The sequence below is a fragment of the Balaenoptera borealis genome, assembly GCF_965194805.1.
Source record: "Balaenoptera borealis genome assembly, chromosome: 20".
Taxonomy (NCBI): domain Eukaryota; kingdom Metazoa; phylum Chordata; class Mammalia; order Artiodactyla; family Balaenopteridae; genus Balaenoptera; species Balaenoptera borealis.
This window is the reverse complement of record NC_138879.1, coordinates 39,927,530-39,940,487: the sequence shown is the minus strand read 5'-3', so window position 1 is coordinate 39,940,487 and position 12,958 is coordinate 39,927,530. Positions and strand designations below refer to the sequence as shown.

Below are 12,958 nucleotides of genomic sequence, written 5' to 3'. Positions count from 1 at the left end.
TTGCTTAGTTTTAAGTACAGAAAAGCTTCATTTTTAATGCTATATATTTTTTATTTTATTTTATTTTTATTGAAGCATAGTTGATTTCCAGTGCTGTGTTAGCTTCAGGTATACAACAAAATGATTCAGTTATACATGCATAGTTTAATTGCTATCAAAAACCTTTTTTCAACAGGTTTACATCTTTTCAAAAAGAATTTTTGAAAAAATTTTGTTCAAGGAAACATCTAATAAGGTTTTTGCCCTCCTGCCACCTCCTACTCCCCAACAATGACTTTCCATAAACCATTTTGCCAAGGAGGCCGGCAGAATTAACTTGCTATACATTGATTACAGCCTTTGTTTTGCTATAGCCTAGCAAACTCCTCAGAAATGCTTTAATACGCTTTTCTTTTTAACTTTTTATTTTTATGTAATCTCAGACTTACAGAAAAGTTGTAAAAATAGTACCAAACATTCCTGTATACATCTCACCAAGATTTCCCAAATATCAATATTTTACCACATTTGCTTTATCATTTACTTTGATCATTTTGTTAACATGGCGCCTGCCAATTTCTCCACTATAAATTTACTACTTTTCTCTTTGTAATTAGTAATATCTTGTGAGAGGACTTCCCTGGTGGTCCAGTGGTTAAGACTCCACGCTCCCAATGTACGGGGCACGGGTTCGATCCCTGACTCGGGAACTAAGATCCCACACACCGTGGAGCAACTGAGCCCGCGCGCCTCAACAAAGAGCCCGCACGCTGCTACGAAAGATTAAGACCTGATGCAGCCATAAATAAATAAATAATTGATTAAAATAATAATAATAATATCTTGTGAGAACATACTTTGCAGCTATGTAAATATCCTGTTCCTCATCCAAATTTCACCTACTCATTCTACCATCCATTGATGATTCAATTATTACTATGATGGTTGCCAAATAGTGATTTTTCTAATTCCATCATTCCTTCCAAATTTATTAGCTGACATTCTACTGAGACTCACTTTCCCTTCCCCCACATTATTTACTCTTTCTTTTATTTATATGCCTATGTGTTCTTATTTTATTCAGTGGGTTGTAATACATGACTATCAGTATTTATTTTTATGTTTAATTGTCCCAGATTTGGCTGGCACTAGTCCCTTCAATACAGCTCTTTTTGTCATTCTGACCTGTCCTACCATTCTTTGAGCATTTCCTAATTTACTAACTTAATACGATGTTCAAGGTTCATCTTGTTCTTTCCCAGCTCTAGCTCTAGAATCCGCCAATCCTCCAAGGGGCCCTGGTTCCATTTAGCAGCAAACAGAGTTTAGAAACCAAATTGCTCCTGGGGTGTCATTGCTTCTGGGCTTTCTCAGTGGACAGGGCTGTCATGTCCAATTCTAATCCAATACTATAGAATTCATTCTACTCTTCTCTCTTTCCATATTTGTAACTCTCTTTTCTCTCAGTGAGAAAATTGAATCTCATTGTTTATATTTATACATTTACTTCTTCACCCAATCTCAGATTACACAGAAAGTCGTTTTAGAATTGCTACCAAAACAAAATGAAACCCAACCACTGCAAAAAACCAAACCAATTTCATTTTAACATTCATTTACAGTTCAGTTTTTCTTTAGTCTGAGAGTATATAGCAAAAAATATTGTATTCTAAAGTTACTTGATTTGAGTTAGTCTTCCCTCCCACACAAAAACATGTGCTTTTCAATGTGTTTATATTATTCATTTAAAACCATTAGGTTCACTTGTTTGTGTTCCATTTTTAGGCTTTCCCCCTATGTGTGTGTGTGTGTGTGTGTGTGTGTGTGTGTGTGTGTGTGTGTGTTTTACTTAATATATGAATTATTAACATGGATCCAAAAGACAGAACTATATAAAAAGGAGAATTCAAGAGAAATGTCACTTTCCACCTTCTACTTACCCTTTCAACTCATCCCCAACTACCTCCTGTAAGTAACAGTAATCTCATTAATTTCTGGTTTATCCTTCCTGGTTTGCTTTTTGGTCAAAATGCAGGCACTTGTGTATTTTCTCACTTCCCTTTTTTTCTTACACAAAAAGTAGCATACTATAGACACTCTTTTGTACTTTGCTTTTTTTCACTAAACAGTATATCCTAGAAATTATTCTTTATCAGTTTGCAAACATCTTCTTCGTTCTTTTTTACAGATGTGTAGTGCTCGATTATGTGCTTGTACCATAGTTTATTCAACCTCTCTCCTCTACATGGGCATTTAGGTTGTGTCCCTTATTTTGCAAATACAAACAGTGCTGCAATAATTAACCTCGTGCATATGTACTTTCATATTGTTGGAGGTGTATATTTAGGGTAACTTCTTAGAAGTAGAATTACTGGGCCCAAAGTAGACACTTTTGAAGTTTTTTAGATGCCTAATAAGGTTTTAATATAGAGATTTAAAATAGATCTGTGATAATATTTATTACATATTTGTTTACATAGGTGTTTTGTTTTAGATTTTGAGTTACCAGACTTTCATATCTTAACAAATGTGTTCTGGTAATTATAAGCAATTGAATAACAAAATTCTTCCTAAATAGTTTTAGATTTTGCATGTATTTATTTAATTAGATTTTAGCTCTGAGAGTAATGATGTGCAAAAATAATGGGGTGGGGGAGGAATCCCTTAGATCTGAAAAACAATACTTATATAAGGATGGATCACATTCTGCCTGTGGGAATGATCAGGGACATAATATTTTTACATCTCTAAGGAGGAGGTATTTCCTCCCAGCAGAGTTGATGATCTGAAGTCACTGGAAACATGATGAATAGTAAAAGGAGCTGGTCTGCTGGTGCTACAGGGCTGGTTAATTATACTGTAAATCATGCAAACACCGACATGTTGAACAAAAAAGCTTCTCTAGACATCTTTTCCTTCTCACTAAAAGAACAGTTCTTTAAAGAAATAGACAGATTGGTAATTCTCTTAGACTGAGGATGTACAAAAATGCTGACATTTAGCCCTAGAGAGACAGAGAAGCTATTTATGGCTTTGAAGTCTGTAAGGCATTTAAAAAATGCTTTGTAAATATGCTTTGACACTCTTGATTAAGCATTGGAGGAGTAAGGACAACTAACTCCCATCTCTACCGTCTATGATCAGTATAATAACATTATTCTGGAGTTTTATTATTTGTGTCTTTCATTTGGGAGTCTTCCTTTATATAGAGTCCAGGATTCATCAATAATTCTCTACCCCTTAGAAAGGTAACTATTTCATTTGGAAACCTTTGTGGGATTTGGGCTTTCACAGATGGAGATCAAAGATAGAAATTAGTCCTCTGCTCCACTGCTGACCAATCCTGCCAACAGATCCTCCCTGGCCCCTTGTTTTTTCCACTGTAAAAGGAAAAGAATCTCTCTGTGGCACAGATATTGATATTTTACCACATTTGCTTTCTCATTTATACTTTACTGTATTAACATAGCATCTGCAAGATTCCTCCACTGGAAATTTGCTATTTTTCTCTTTGTAATTAATAAATACCTTGTGGGACATACTTTGTGAATATGTAAATATCCTGTTTCTTATAGGTGGTGAAGAGTTTCAGGAAGAGGCCTCAAATTCACAATAGGGGTCCTCACTAGATCTCCCTAAATACAGTATTATTTAAACCACCTCAATCCAAACAGCCTATACCCAAAGAAAACCACAAAGTTTCATTTGTTACTGCTTTAATTTTGGCATCAATAATACGAGGCCATGCAGCCTTGCTTAAAGACCTCAAATTTTGGAATCATACGGATTGAGTTCAAAATACAGCATGGATACTTACCACCTGGATGACTTGAGAGGCAAGTGACTGAATGTCTTTGGCTTCAGTTTCTTCCTCAGAAAAACGAGAATAATTATCAATTGCACGGAGTTGGTATGAGAGTTCAGTGAGCTCATATAATATGAAAGGCATCCTGAACTGTATGTGGCACACGGTAGGTACCAATAAATGGTAGCTATTAATAAATAATAATGAGGATATTATTTTGGTTAGTTTTGAACCCCGGTGAAATTTCTTTTTTTGGATGGAGACCTGCTGCCATATTATATACCCTATACTGTTGATCCAGCCTTAGGTCAGAGCGGATTTAAAAACAAAAAGGACATCCTTCCCTGTAAATTCTCCCCAGGTAGTTTAATTGTGTGGTCTATGGACCCAGAGTTTATGCCAACTCTTTACTTCAGAGTGGACTGTCCACTTAAGAGTTTAGTAAGATGATTCCAGAGCCTTTTATTCCGACAAGACTGGAGTGCCACCCTGAGGTCAGCTTTGGTCCTGGCGATGTTTACTTGAATTCTGTCCTGATTACAAGCATATTTGAGTGGTTACATTTATATTGCATTAAACTTCCATTAAAGCCTGAAAAGAACATGTTATACTTTGGACTCTTAACATTTTGTACATTGGACTCTTGATGGCAAAACAGAAATATACAAAAAGTGTAAGAATCTGGATTTCTTAAGTACTTGATTTGGATTTCTAAAGTACAAGAGTATGGGTAAGGCTTGAGAATTTGATATTGAAAACTTAGCCCCAGGGAAAGTGAGATTTCTGTCTGCGTGAATGGCTGCTGTGTTTGTTATCTATAGCCAATCACTCTCTCAGCTTACTTTTAATTAAGACCCTGAAGCTGTGATCTAGAAGTTTCTAGCTCCTTTTGCAAAGAAATAATTCCTATTTCCAAATGACCATTAGAAACTCCACTCAGGTGTTCCACAGAAATCTCAAACTCAGACCCTCTCAAAATTAAACTTTATTATGTTGTTCTCACACTATCCTAGCCCTCCAATATTCCCCATCCCCATAAACAGAGCCCCCCTCACCCAGTCACCAAAGTTTGAGACCTGGGAGCTACCTCAGGCTTCTCTCTCTCCGTCTTCCTACATCTAATCACTAAGGGAGTGCTATCAATGTCACCACCTTAATGTCCTTTAGATCTGCTCCTTTCTCCTCTTCCCTTTTGCTACTGCCTTCTTCCCTCACTAAACTACTACCGTGATATTCTTCTGGTTTCCCTGACTCCAGGCTTCCCTCCCTTCCATGTTGCTGCTAGAGTGATCTTTTAAAATTAAAAAGCTGTTTATATCACTAACTTGGCATCCTTTAATGGCTCTCAGTGCCTACAAGATCAAGTCCAAGCTCTTTGGCGTACCCATAAGGTGTACAGGAGCTAGTCCTTACCCACCTGATTCCACCTCTTGCTGCATCATCCACTTCAGGTTTTGTTGAACCACTAGTAGATCCCCAAACACAACAGGCATTTTCTTTTTTTTTTTTTTTCTTTATTTTTTGGCTGTGCTGGGTCTTCGTTGCTATGGGTGGGTTTTCTCTAGTTGAGGTGAGCGGGGGCTACTCTTTGTTGAGGTGCACAGACTTCTCATTGCAGTGGCTTCTCTTGTTGCGGAGCACGGGCTCTAGGCGTGCAGGCTTCAGTAGTTGTGGCATGTGGGCTCAGTAGTTGTGGCTCGCAGGCTCTAGAGCACAGGCTCAGTAGTTGTGGCACACGGGTTTAGTTGCACCGTGGCATGTGGGATCTTCCCAGTGGACCAGGGCTCGAACCCATGTCCCCTGCATTGGCTGGCAGATTCTTAACCACTGCGCCACCAGGAAGTCCCACAACAGGCATTTTCATACCCTCTTACATTTGTTGCTGTTCCCTTTATTTAAAAGAGCCTTGCCCGTCTTGTCTAATTTGCCAACATCTTTTTTTAAGGGTTTGCAAGCTTTATTTCCTCTACAAACCTTTCCTAACTTCCTACAAAGCCCATCCCATCCTGCCACCATTGAGCAAACACTCCCTTACCTCCTATAACTTATACAGTGCTTAGGGAATTTTCTTGCTCTGTTTGAAAACAGAATCTAACAGACTTTAGTCACTATCCTTAGCAGACTTTAAGCTACTTGAGAGCAAGGACTGTATCTATCTCTGCATCTCTAGGTCCAAGTCCATGCCGATCACACTGTGAAAACAATGCCAAAGTTTGTTGAATGAGAAGCAGGGAGTGGAGGAGAAAAAGATTTTCAAAAACATACTTTTAGGGCATGAAGTGATCACTTATGGATCCATAACAAGATATCCCAACCAGCTCCCACTGCAGCGTTATACAAAATGTGTGTTCTCACTTGCTACAGTTGAGAAACCATGTGTGTCTACCAGTCAGACCATACTGGTTTTTGGAGAAATTCCACTTATACAAAATCATGATTCAATTTCCTCACCACTTTTATTGATGATGGTTTTTAATTGTTTTGCTTTGTTTTTTTTCCCAAGAGGAAATGGTCTCTTAATGAGTCAGCTGGACATTGTCAAGGTAGAAAATGATATCAGTCTGACAGTTTCATTTGACTTTATTCACTCATTCAGCCAAAATTTATTACAAAGCACCAAGCAAAAGATATAGGTCCTTTCCTAAATCCACAAGGTTGGCAGTTTCAGGAATCTTTGTCTATTTTATTTCACTTCATTAATTCAACAAGATTTATTGACCACTTAACTATGAAACAGTATCCATGCTAGGCCAACATAATATGAAATAAATGAGATACAGGCCCAGCCCTCAAAAAGCTTAAAGTCTGGTATGTGACAGATGTGGAAAACAAAATTACAATGCAACAGGAAAAGAGCTAAAATAGAGGCATTTACAAAGTGGCATGAAAACTCAAAGAAAGAAGAGGGACTATGTCAAGGAGGGGACATTCAGGGTAAGCTTAGAGGAGAGAACATATAAACTGAATTTTTTAAAAAAATAAATTTATTTATTTTTGGCTGCATTGGGTCTTCGTTGCTGCACGCGGCTTTCTTTAGTTGCGTCGAGCAAGGACTGCTCTTCCTTGCGGTGCACGGGCTTCTCATTGCAGTGGCTTCTCTTGTTGCGGAGCACAGGCTCTAGGCACGCGGGCTTCAGTAGTTGTGGCACGCAGGCTCAGTAGTTGTGGCTCGCGGGCTCTAGAGCACAGGCTCAGTAGTTGTGGCTCACGGGCTTAGTTGCTCCGTGGCATGTGGGATCTTCCCAGACCAGGGCTCGAACCCGTGTCCCCTGCATTGGCAGGCGGGTTCTCAACCACTGCGCCACCAGAGAAGCCCCTGAATTTTTTTTTTTTTATTGAGGTATAGTTGATTTACAATGTTTCAGGTGTACAGTAAAGTGATTCAGTTATACATATATATATTCTCTTTCAGATTCATTTCCTTTATAAGTTATTACAAGATATCAAATATAGTTCCCTGTGCTCTACAGTAGGTCCTTGTTGTTTACCTATTTTATATATAGTACTGTGTATCTGTTAATCCCAAATTCCCAATTTATCCCTGCCCCCCCTTACCCTTTTGGTAACCATAAGTCATATAAACTGAATTTCAAAGAATATACGGCATTTGCTAGAGAGGAAAAAGAGAGAGGACATTCCAAGAAGAAAGAAAAACATGTACAAAGGTTCAGCGTTAGAAGAAGCAAAGGCAAAATCAGATGATAAAATTAAAGCTTACAGAGGATAAGTAACTTGCCTAAGATCACACAACTGGTAAGTAAAAGGGTTGGGGGCAGTTGAACTCAAGCTGGAGTTATTTACGGGAGCGTGTCATGTGTCCTGAGAGAGTTGAGAATCACTGCTAAGGGTCTGGCGTAAAAGTCACAGGAGCTCGGACTACACTCAGTAGACAGTGGAAAATCATGAGAAATTTTAAAGCAGAGAAGCAACGTAGTCTCATTTGGGCTTCAGAAAGATAATTCTAGCAGTGATTCTTAATCCTGAGTGCAATCAGATTCACTTGAGAAGCTTTCAAAAATTACAGGCCAGAGAGCTCCTGCAGAACAATGAAACCAGGATTTCTGGGGGTTGGACCAAGTTTTCTTTTGTTTTCTAAGATTCTCAGAGGATTCTAAAGTGCTGTTAAGGTCAAGAACTATTGCTCTAGGAGAATGGACTGCAAGAAAGAAAAGGACTAATATTTATTAAGCACCTACTGTGTTTGAGATTTTGTTCCAAAAGCTTTATACAGTAACACACACATATATATAATACATATTTCTAATATGGATAAATGTAGATAGATAGATAGATAGATAGAATCCTAAGCCAATTCCCACCATTTTGATCTCTGTGTGGGGAACCAGTGTTACTCCTAGCCTTCAAAGTAGGATTATAGGATATTATAATCCTATAATCCCCATTTTTCCAGTGAGGAAATTGAGGCACATAACAGTGAAATAACCTGCCTACGATGGTCAAATTATTAAATGATACAACTGGATTCACACATAAGTCTTTCTGACACCCAAAACCCATGCTTTTTCCATTATACACCATTGCCCTATGAGCCCAGCTTAATGCTGATAGCAGTCCTGCTGTAGGTATCATGATCCTCATTTTACAAATGAGGAAATTAGACCAAGAGAGGTTAATCTGACCAGGTCACGGCTGACAGGTGGAGAGGCTGGGAGGAATTTAAACTCAGACTTGTTTTACTCTAACTATATGCTTATGAAAGTAAAATATAGCACATATTCAACACTCCATACAATTCTTTCCTCTGAAAGAGGGGAAGCAAGTTGGATTATTAATCTAACCCAGAGTATTATTCTGAATAAGACAGCCATTCCAAGGGATTTTCCCTTTCCTTCTTGGGTTTCAGGAGGTCAAATCTCTGTTGAACTATCAATCCCAGGGGACCTTTTTGAGGCGGGAGAGGGAACACAAGGAGTTCTGCCATAATCCTCTATCATATTTACCTGAAGATACTTTAACCCCGGCTAAATGCAGCAATACAACTTCTTCACACCCTTATCTAAGCAGCTGAATCATGCTGATTAGTCTCTTTTTTAATTCATTGTTTCCAACTCAAATGAGCATTCACTGCCCATCGGTATTATTGCTTTTTCCCAGTAAGTTCATTTTCCCACTCTTTGAGGATATTTCATATAATTTCTTCCCTCCTCAGCCCTCCAATACTCCCTGACAAAATCTCATCCCACGCCCATCCCATTATTCTCCCTTCTCTGTTACATCAACAATTTCCATCTTTTCACTGGACCATTCCTGGCAATTTACAAATATCCCCTAGCACCCATCCTTAAAAACATCAAAAACAAAAAGCAAAACCCCAGGCGCCTGGAGACCTTCTCAGACAGCGGAGCCCGAGCTCGGCGGAGTCCCCAGCGCTCGCCAACCCGCGCCCCGTCCGCACTCCTCCGCCCCACCATGGCCCGGGGTCCGGGCCTCGCTCTGCTTTCGCCGTCGCTGCTGCCGCCGCTCCTGCTACTGGCGGCGGTGATCGGCCACGCGGCTGTGCAGGACAACTGCACGTGCCCCACCAGCAAGATGACCGTGTGCGACCGGAGCGGCCCCGGTGGCCGCTGCCAGTGCCGCGTGCTCGGCTCGGGCCTGGAGGTCGACTGCTCCACGCTCACATCCAAGTGCCTGCTGCTCAAGGCGCGCGTGAGCGCCCGGAAAAGCGTCCGCGCCCCGGTGCGGCCGAGCGAGCACGCGCTCCTGGACAACGACGGCCTGTACGACCCGGAGTGCGACCAGCAGAGCCGCTTCAAGGCGCGCTAGTGCAACCAGACGTCCGTGCGTGGTGTGTGAACTCGGTGGGCATGCACCGACAAGGGCGACCTGAGCCTGCGCTGCGACGAGCTGGTGCGCACCCACCCCATCCTCATAGACCTGCGCCACCGCCCGGCCGCCCGCGCCTTCAACCCCTCGGACCTGGAGGCCGAGCTGCGGCGGCTTTTCCGGGAGCGCGAGCCGCTGCACCCCAAGTTCGTGGCGGCCGTGCACTACGAGCACCCCACCATCCAGATCGAGCTGCAGCAGAACACGTCGCAGAAGGTCGCCGGCGACGTGGACATCGCCGACGCCGCCTACTACTTCGAGAGGGACGTCAAGAGCCAGTCGCTCTTCACCGGCCACCGCGGCCTCGACGTGCGCGTGCGCGGAGAGCCCCTGCTGCTGGAGCGGACGCTCATCTACTACCTGGATGAGAAGTCCCCCCAGTTCTCCATGAAGCGCCTCACCAGCGGCCTCATCGCCGTCATCGTGGTGGTCGTGGTGGCCCTGGTCGCCGGCGTGACCGTCCTGGTGATCACCAACCGGAGGAAGTTGGGGAAGTACAAGAAGGTGGAGATGAGGAACTGGGGGAGATGAGAAAGGAACAGAGCTTGTAGATACCCGCGGGGCTGGGGTGGGGTGGGGATCAGCTTTCAGCAAGGTCCCAGACCCAAGTGAGTCACGCTTCTTGATTCTTGGCCCCAACGAGGCATTCCTCCTCCCAAATTCCTGCCTCCCCCCCCCCCCCCCCCGCCGCCACCAAATTTAATAGATCCTGTTCTCAGGGTCACCTCTCTTTCTGACTTCTGTCCTGAAGGAAGCATTTCTAAAATTCCTCCCCTTTCGGTCCAACCAGAAACCTGACTCGAGAGTTAAGGGAAGTTTGGCATAGGGTTATGTATAAGAATCAAGTGTCTGTATGACAACCCAGCATCGTTTACAAGTGCCGCAATCATTGCTGAAGGCTTAAATGCGTTTAGATGGGAAACAGCGCTTTTACTGTCTTCAGTTTAGGTTATGGATTAGCTCCACTTGTATCGTGGCCTTCCTGATGAGGAGTTCGCTACTTGGGCCCGGTAGTATCCTCATTTACCATCGTTTGTATTGATATTACCGACCACACATGCTTGTCATCGGGAAAGAAGCCTGTTTCAGCTGCCTGAACACATTTTAGATGTCTTTGTTTGAGGGCAGACTTTGGCCCAGAAACTCAGCATCTATTCTTCAACTTGCCCTTATTACAGCTGATACTAGCAATATTTCTTTTGTAAAATGTTTGTACATAGGTTGTCTTTGATACTGCTGTTGTGATTTTAAAAAAACAGAATGTAATAAAATATGAAAAAGGCACAAACCAAAAGATGGAGTTTGTGAAAACTTGCTCCAGGTTTATATCAAAAAAAAAAAAACACAAAACCCACCTTTGAACCCACATCTGCCTGTAGTTACTACTCTACTTCTCTGCTTTCCTTCTCAGTTAAACCTTTGGAAAGAGTTGGATTCAGGGACTTCCCTGGTGGCACAGTGGTTGAGAATCCGCCTGCCAATGCAGGGGACACGGGTTTGAGCCCTGGTCCGGGAAGATCCCACATGCCGTGGAGTGGAGCAACTAAGCCCGTGCGCCACAACTACTGAGCCTGCACTCTAGAGCCCACGAGCCGCAACTACTGAAGCCCGCGCGCCTAGAGCCCAAGCTCTGCAACAAGAGAAGCCACCGCAATGAGAAGCACGTGCACCACAACAAAGAGCGTGCAGCAACAAAGACCCAACACAGCCAAAAATAAATAAATTTATTAAAAAAAAAAAAAAGAGTTGGCTTCATCACAGTCTCCCTTTCTCCACCTCTACCACTCAATCATCTCCAGCCACCATGCCACTGAAACTGATATTAGGTCACTAGTGACCTCCATGTTGCCAAATTCAGTGATCTTTTTTCTTCGTGCTCAGCCTCTCAACAGCCTTTGAAACATCTGATCACTACCTTCTTTTTGAAACTTTCCTCTGGCTGCCAGGACACCACATTCCTCATCTTCCTACCTCACTGATTGCTTCTTCTCAAACCTTTGTTTTATAGTTATATCCTCCTCTACCCAATCTCTAAATGCCAGTGTACTCTAAAGGTGAGTTCTGGGTCCCCTTCTCTTCCCTAGTCACACAATGTCTCTAAGTGATCACATTTATGACCGTGCTTTTAGATATGGGTTTGTCACCACTTACATAGGGATTGGGTTCTAAAGTCAGCTCATAAAGAAAAAAAAAACTCATGAAGTGTAATTACTCTTGGAAACTCCTTAAATCACCTATAAACTACAGAAGTTGTGGTTTCATACATGTTGATTTTACACATGATTGTGGCCGTATTTATGTGCCAAACTGAAGACCAACACTCCATTTCCTAAAAAACTCAGTTGATTTTTTTCCCTTGCCATGTTGAGATAAATTGTTTTTATTGAGCAATAGATGAAAAAGTACTTGGGGCTTTCATTTAGGAGCCACATTTCATGAAAACTACTTGTTTTTAAAGAGCAGACACAATTGGAACAGCAAGCTGCTCCCACAATGAGAGAATTGGGGACTGACTCCATCTGAGGGTACAGCAGACTCACATCTCTCATCTCATCCTCACTCCACACTTGCTTTACTTGAGTGTAAAGGAATCACACAGTTTAAAGTACTTCTCACACTCTCTGGCTGAATATGTATAACTCAATTTTAATAAGTTAAATGCTTGTTTGGTATGATTCCATTGTACCATTTATATGTTGATGACTCCTAAATTTATTTTTCTAGCCCTGACCTTTTCCCCTGAGCTTCAGATTCATGGAATCAACTACCCACCTCAACATCTCCACTTAAGGTCAACGAGGCATCTTAACATGCCCAAAACATAAAAACTGATTCCACCCCCCATGCCTCATCCTCACACACAAAAAAGCTGTTCTCCTTTCAGTCTTTCCTAGCTCAGTAAATGGCATGCCACCTACCCCAGATTTCAAACAAAAAACCTAGGAGTATTTCCTCCCTTTCCTTCACCTCCACATGAAATTCATCAGGTGAATTTAGACCTACCTCCAAAATATACCCCAAATCTATCCATTTAACTCCATCAGCACAGATACCACCCTAATCCCAGCCACTATCATCATTTCTACTTTGACTGACCTGTTTCCACTCTTACCCTTTCTATGGTCCAACCTCCAAATAGCCAGAGTAATCTTTTACAAAGCATTCACTCATTCATTCATCAAATATTTACTGAGAGCACACAGGAACTGGGGATACAGCAGTGAAGCAAATTAGATCTCTGTGCTCCTGGACTTCATTCTAGAAGGGGGAGGCAACTCATAAGTAAATAATTTTGTACAGTACAAATACAATGAAGAAAATAAATACAAA

The 12,958-nt window shown here is 41.8% G+C and overlaps 1 pseudogene across 1 annotated transcript; it reads left to right on the top strand.

Moving 5' to 3' along the window:
* Positions 1–776: 776 nt before the first annotated feature.
* On the top strand, positions 777–12,076 carry LOC309619117 (tumor-associated calcium signal transducer 2 pseudogene; annotated as a pseudogene). Its single transcript has one exon. The product of its transcript is annotated as a tumor-associated calcium signal transducer 2 pseudogene (transcript).
* Positions 12,077–12,958: the final 882 nt, after the last annotated feature.